The 6,496-nt window shown below is 44.5% G+C and overlaps 1 long non-coding RNA gene across 1 annotated transcript in view; it reads right to left on the bottom strand.

Annotated features, from left to right (window-relative positions):
* The window catches only part of LOC131902377 (uncharacterized), a 13,024-nt gene extending 8,361 nt beyond the window's left edge, over positions 1 to 4,663 (bottom strand). The window contains exon 1 of the long non-coding RNA XR_009377076.1: positions 4,592 to 4,663. This is a non-coding gene — a long non-coding RNA (uncharacterized LOC131902377). The remainder of the gene's footprint in view (positions 1 to 4,591) is intronic.
* Between the last annotated feature and the right edge of the window lie 1,833 nt (positions 4,664 to 6,496).

The raw sequence follows: 6,496 nt of genomic DNA on the forward strand, positions 1-6,496 counted from the left end.
CATTTATCAACCCAAAACCATTGCTCATCCTCAATTAATGGGACAAAGGAACATTAAATGCCCTGAGCTACTGAACAAGTAAGAGAAGAGATGAATCCAAGACAGCCCAGATATGGCGCTCAAAGTAACTCTACCAAATTCCCACCGCAGGAGAAGAGCCTGGAGTAACACACTCCCAGCACCCAGCTTTGCAAACCCATGTCATCAGGCCCTGCAGTCAGCACTGAAGGCAGGATGACGTGGCCTCCCACCAGATTGTGCCATCCCAGCCAGTGGGTGGTCAGAATGAAAAGATGTGATGCTTATGACTCACAAGGAAACAGGCCAGCATTTTTCCCCCTCTGTTGCTTCTGAGGCTTTTAGGCCAATGGCCCAGAATAGCATCTAGCAATAATGTGTCCAAGAGCAGAGGAAAATCACTGTAACCTATAGCTGAAAGCATGCCATCGGAGGGGCGTCCTCTTCTCAACATCACAACCTCAAGCTATCTGGACTCTGCTAGCTGTCTCTGTGGTTCTCAGGCCCTCTGATCACCCCAGACAACCCTTGTCTTTCACTGTGCCCGTGACATTCATGGTTCCAAGGCAGCTGGGGTGCTGGTTTGTCTTCACTGAGCTGTGGAGTCAGTTTTCAAGCAAACAGCTGGTACAACGGATGGTGCTACCCAGAAGATAAACAGCATGCCATGCTCCACAGGCATTTTGACTGCTAATTTGAAGTGAAAGAAAGAAGTGCCATGGTAAGCCAGTATCTCCCATTGAATGAGAATCCCACATCTACTTCCTTCTAGTCATTTATTAAATTAATACAGAATGGTGACCAAAACAGGAGCTGGCCAGGAGGGCAGGCACCAGTTTGTTTTTTGTTTTTTGGTTTTTTTTAAATGCTCCATTTCTACATTGGAACCAGGTATCAGCTGCATGGCATGGCTTCTAGACCCACTTCTGAGGCTTGGCTAGTTAGCTCATACACAGGGCAGCTTTACAAAAGTGCCATGCATCATCTGGTCCCCAGAAATCCTGGTCTTCAGATGGGACACGAGTGTGGGGAGTCTCGCTTACAAACCTCTTTATTGTTCTGACGAGAAAGCCAGGATCCCTGTTCTAGATCAGTTGACTCTCAACAATTTTGATTCTAGAACTCGTAATAATGGCCGTCAGTCACTGAGCCAAGGGCCACACTGACACACTTTCTGAATAAATGTTGCTCGCACACCTCATCAAAGGCACTTCTTTTTTTGCACCAGATGGAGGCTGTTACAGAGATACATAACTGGCCACCATTCAGGGAAGAAGTGACCTGGCGTGCCCAGCCCTATGTGGGATCTCTGTGATGTGGCCTACACTTACGGCAGAGGGAACAATGCAGAACAGGGCACAGGAGACCTGGACTGAAGGGACACTAGCCCACCACAGCAGGTGGCTCCGGTGGCCTTGCCCTCCTCCCCATTCCCTCTGCCTTGCTAAAACCCCTTAGATTACATTCCTAAAGCTAGCCACAAAGTCCATTCCCTTATTTGGCCACTTCCTCCTCCTGAGGCTGACTACCAAGCTCCAGCAATTAGAAGCCCCCTTTGGCTCACCTAATTAACATGCCCAATTAAAATGAAACACTTCACAGTAACACAGGGGTTTCCCCTTTACCTTTATATACCGCCATTTTCCTGTGTGCCATGTCTGTCTCCTCTCTATCCAGAGGCAGTCCTTTGTCCCTCTGGGACAAACACCCCTGCCCCTCTCCCTTTGTCCCTCATCCTCCATCACCTTTACAACAGCACCCTAGCCCATTCCAACACAGACCACCCCTTCTTCTCCTGTTAAAAATACACACGAAAGGTCATTTGCTGCTGTTTTCTGCCTGAGTCAGGAAGCAGCCACTCAGCTTTTCTTTCCCACTTAATGAAGAATCTCTCTGTGAAAACAGGTGTTTGGGTGTGGGTTGTGCTTCATCCAGGGTCTAGAAGTGTGTCCCTGCTGTGCAGGAGTCCACTTGAGAGACAACTGTTGCTAGTGACTTCTTAACACAGAAGAGATGTTGCACACAAAATCTCCACAGTATGATTGCCTGTCAAGCTATCAGCATAGATGGGAGAACACTCATAAGACCCCACCCCTAGATGAGAAACTACAGCCAATGGCTGCTGAGAGTGGGAGAATGAATTTTAATCTGGAACCAGTGACCTGGTAGGTTGTACAAGCCTAAGAGACCAGCTGTAACACATGTACTTAGGGCCAACACGATTGGACTCAATAGATTATGCTTGTGAGTTCATGTGTGTGTGTGTGCACATGCATGTATACATGTGTGTATATAAGCACTAATTGGACTCAGTAGATTATACATGTGTACTTGTGTGCATGCATTTATGTGTGTGTACATGTGTATGTGTAAACACAAATTGGACTCAGTAGATTATATAAATATATACAAGAATAATTAGAGGAGAGGGCGCAGTGGATACTAGAAGGGGCATGAGGATAGACCAGGACACAGCAGAAGTTGGAAAGAGGAATTAGAGGAGTGGAAACAGTGAAAATATAGTGTGTTCACAAGGAATCCTCAAAAACTTAGAATTAAAATTTAAAGCAGATGCTAGTCATGGAGGATAATAAGTGTGTTTGCTGAGCGGGAACACTAAAAACAGAGATGAGGAAAACTCTAGCCTATTGATTTAAGATTTACTCATCTGTATTAATAAACCCACTGTCTACCCCCATATCTAGAGCACTTTCGTTCTATACACAAAGCAGTCTGTTCAAAAGGTCGGTGGCAAGAATGCACCTTTGCTCCTTGTTGTGGACCCCTGACTTAACACACATCGGTTATGCCCTCTGATCTGTCTCACCCCCAGTCCCTCGCTGCGTTTGGCCTCTTTCAACACAGCCAAAGTCAAGCCAAACACACGTATTGACAGCCTTCACTGAACACTCCGGATGCTCTCCTTTAATGCTACATCCAAACTCAACAACCGGTAGTGTCTCAGGAGTCAGTTGCAGTGTGGATGCTGAAAGCTGATGAACATTTGTACTCTGTGGTGTTAAAATCAGCACTCTGGCTTAGTATCGGAAGGAATACTCAGCCCTTGTACGGTTTTGTGACATCTAGAATTTGTTTCTTGAAAAATGCCCAGTCTTATGGGATGATCAGATCTTCCAGTATTGACACAATTCATTATACAATCTCCCAAATATCATATTCATTAGTATTTCTAAGTGTTGGGAAGCCATCAAGCTTACAGTCGCTCATACAAGTTTTTTTTTTTCCATCAAAATTCTTGAATGCTTGAATTTTATCATTGGCAACAAACATTGTCAGTTATTTTCTTGGAAGTGACAGAATTAATTTGTTCATTTTCCAGATCATGTCTGCCAAGCAGTCAAGTTTGAGCACCCGTAGTTTGTCAGCTGTTATTTAATATAAAAATGGCGCTCTTCTTTAGGAAGGCAGTGAACCACAGCTTGACATTTCAAAGGTCACTCTGGTGTTGCTGGGACTTCATGAGACTGATCCAAGCAGAGGTCTCTGCCTAACATTTATTATATCAGAGTATTTGAAAGGTCTAGCCATGGATTGGACTTTTTTTTAGTTTTCATTATGTATGTATGAGTATATGTCATGTGAGTGCAGTTCCCAAAGAGTCCAGGAGAGGGTAGTGAACCACCTGAAGAGGTTCTGGGAAGAGAACTGGATCCTCCGCAAGAGTAATACATGATTGCACCATTGAACCCTCTCCCCAGCCCCTCAGGGGCTGAGATTTAGAAAAAGAAAAGACTCCATCCCTTCAGCAGCTACATTCTGTGATGGTCACACTTCCCGTTCCTGTGGCTTGGCAGAAAGAACAGGAGGGGGGCTTGCTCCACTTAGGGTTTCCATTCGCGGTTGCTCAATCCAGTGTGCTGGGAAGGAACATTATGAGCTGCATGCATGTGTGGTGCAGGATTTGCTTTACCTTGTAGACACCAGTAGGCCAAGAGTGAGACAGGAAGGGACCAGGGCAAGATGCAGTCCCCTAGGACATGCTTCCACCAACTCCCACCTTCTCCCACCACGCCCCATCTTCTACAGTGCCATCAGTTCCCAACAGACTCTGCAAATTCAAGTCCCATCAATAGCTTAAGCCCCTCATTATGTCAGAGTCTTCATGATGGAATCCACCTGAGAACAAACACCTTAGGACACATCCAGAGATATATGTACCTTTCTAACATTTTAAGCATTTCTCAATCTGATCAAGTTAGCAATCAAGATTGACCATCATGCTGTCATTTTTTTTTTTTTACTTCATGAGTCTTTTTGTGATTGACATGAGTTACTTAGCATCATATGCTTTAAGGTTTATCCACACTGTGCAAGGTAGCACGGTCTTCTTCCTTTTGAAAGCAGAATATCTTTCTACTGTATCATTCTACTATACTTCATCAACAGCAACCTTAAGAGACACTGGCTTTGTTCTTCATATGAATACACAGCACAAAGAGGCAAAGAATACAGTGGCTCAGGAGCCGGTAGTCTGGGTCCTCAGGCTTGGGTCAAAATGGAAAGGTAAATAAACACCATCTTATCATAAATATGGCTTTGCTCATGCAGTTACCTGAGAGTCTCAGCTGACTTGTAACCTTAGTTCCATATCGAAATGTCTGCTTTGACTGTGACATATCCACACTAGGAGAGAGAAAGGGAAAAGAAAATGTGCTGTGGTGTTTTGGATAAGAATGACCCCCAAAGGCTCATTTATTTGAATATTTGGTCCCCAGTTGGTAGAACTGTTTGGGGAAAGATTAGGAGGTGTGGCCTCATTGGAGGAGGTGTGTCGCTAAGGGTAGGCTTTGAGGTTCCAAAAGCTCACACCAGACCCAGTCTTTCTTATTCTCTGTCTCCAACTTGGGAATAAGATATAAGCTCTCAGCTACTGCTCCAGGGCCATGCCTACCTGCCACCCATGTTCCCTGCTATGAGGATCATGATGCCCCCTGAAACTGTAAGCAAGGCCCCAATTAAATGCTTTCTTTTTAGCTGCCTTAGCCATGGTGTCTCCTCACAGCAATAGAACAGTGACTAAGACATATGGCCAACAGTCCTGCAAGTCTGAGACAATCACTGCATGGATGCTTCTGTGTTTTCTTCTAATGTTTTCTTACAAGAGCTGCTCATAAAATGTGCTGGTTCAGGACATAGGTGAAGGACTGAATGACATTTTACTGGACAGATGTTTGTATTCTCTCTATAAACAATATGAAAACAGGAAACAGGCTTGGGACTAAATCAGCATTTTTGAATGCATCAATTAAATATGCATTTAATTAAGTATGCAAAAGTATTTAGAGGCTATTTGTCTTTCATTTTTACTCTAAATTGTCTTGGTATGGAGAACTGAGAATCCTGGACTCCTGATCTATCAAATTTTTTATTCTAAAATGTGAGGAATGCTGTTTTTTTACTGGCTGGAGTAGGGATTACATGCTATGATCATAGTACTAGTTGCTTGTGTTGTTATAAGTGTCCCTAAGGCTTGGTGACCAGCCTGTGGCATTGTTGGGAGGACATGCCCATGAAGAAAAAGCTGGGATTCTGTCCCCTCCTCTTCCTGTCTTATACTTCCTGGTCACCATGAGCCACTTCCTCTGCCATTTGAGGCCTGCTGTCTGAGTACAGACCAGAAAGCAACCTGAAGCCTCTGAACTGTCAATCAAAATGAACCTCTCTTCCTTTTAGATAGCTTCCCCAAGGCACTTTATCACAGTGACAGAAAGCTAACATACCTAATAAAAAGCAAGCACAGAACAGACTCCTTTGAGTGAATTCTAACTCAAGGAATAATAGAAAGGCGTCCCTCTGGACACTGGCCTGCCTTGTTTACTCAGAGACTCCCAAAGCAATGAGCATCAGGGTTTCCCACTCGCCCCGTTCACCAGACAATGAAAGTGAGGCCACAAACCCTGCTCAAGGCTGCATGATACAGACAGCAATGACTTGGATGCCAGAGAGAGGAAGCCAGTTCTTCCAGGGAAGATACTTGACCCTTCGTGTCCCCTTCTCAGAGATATTAACAAATTGAAATATGTAACTATCTAAATAAAGTTTGTTCTCTCTCTTATCCATGTTATTTAAAATCACTTCATGGCTGCCCAGGGCATATGAGCCCTCCATGAGCTCTCAACTCTGGGCAGACCATGAAGGCTTACCATAGTGGTAAGGCAATGCTCTAAACATCTGTAACCGAGGCAACAGCTGAGGGCTATTGCAAGCCGGATACACAACTGAGGCTGTGACATCATCAGTGTTCCTGAACTCTAAATCCTCTTCCGTCCAAGCCTTCAGAGCGATCTTCTGTTTTCACAAATATTTACAGCTATAAATTCAGGGGAATTTTGTCAAGTGTGTTGGATACTAGACTGCAATGGCCAAGGTCATTGTCAGGGAACTGATCCTGTAAAGGTCAGAGCTGGGTGGACAGGTGTCAATAAGAAGTCAGGTCAGAAGTTGGGAGGGGAATGCT

This window comes from Peromyscus eremicus, chromosome 1 (assembly GCF_949786415.1).
Source record: "Peromyscus eremicus chromosome 1, PerEre_H2_v1, whole genome shotgun sequence".
In the NCBI taxonomy this organism is placed as follows: Eukaryota; Metazoa; Chordata; class Mammalia; order Rodentia; family Cricetidae; genus Peromyscus; species Peromyscus eremicus.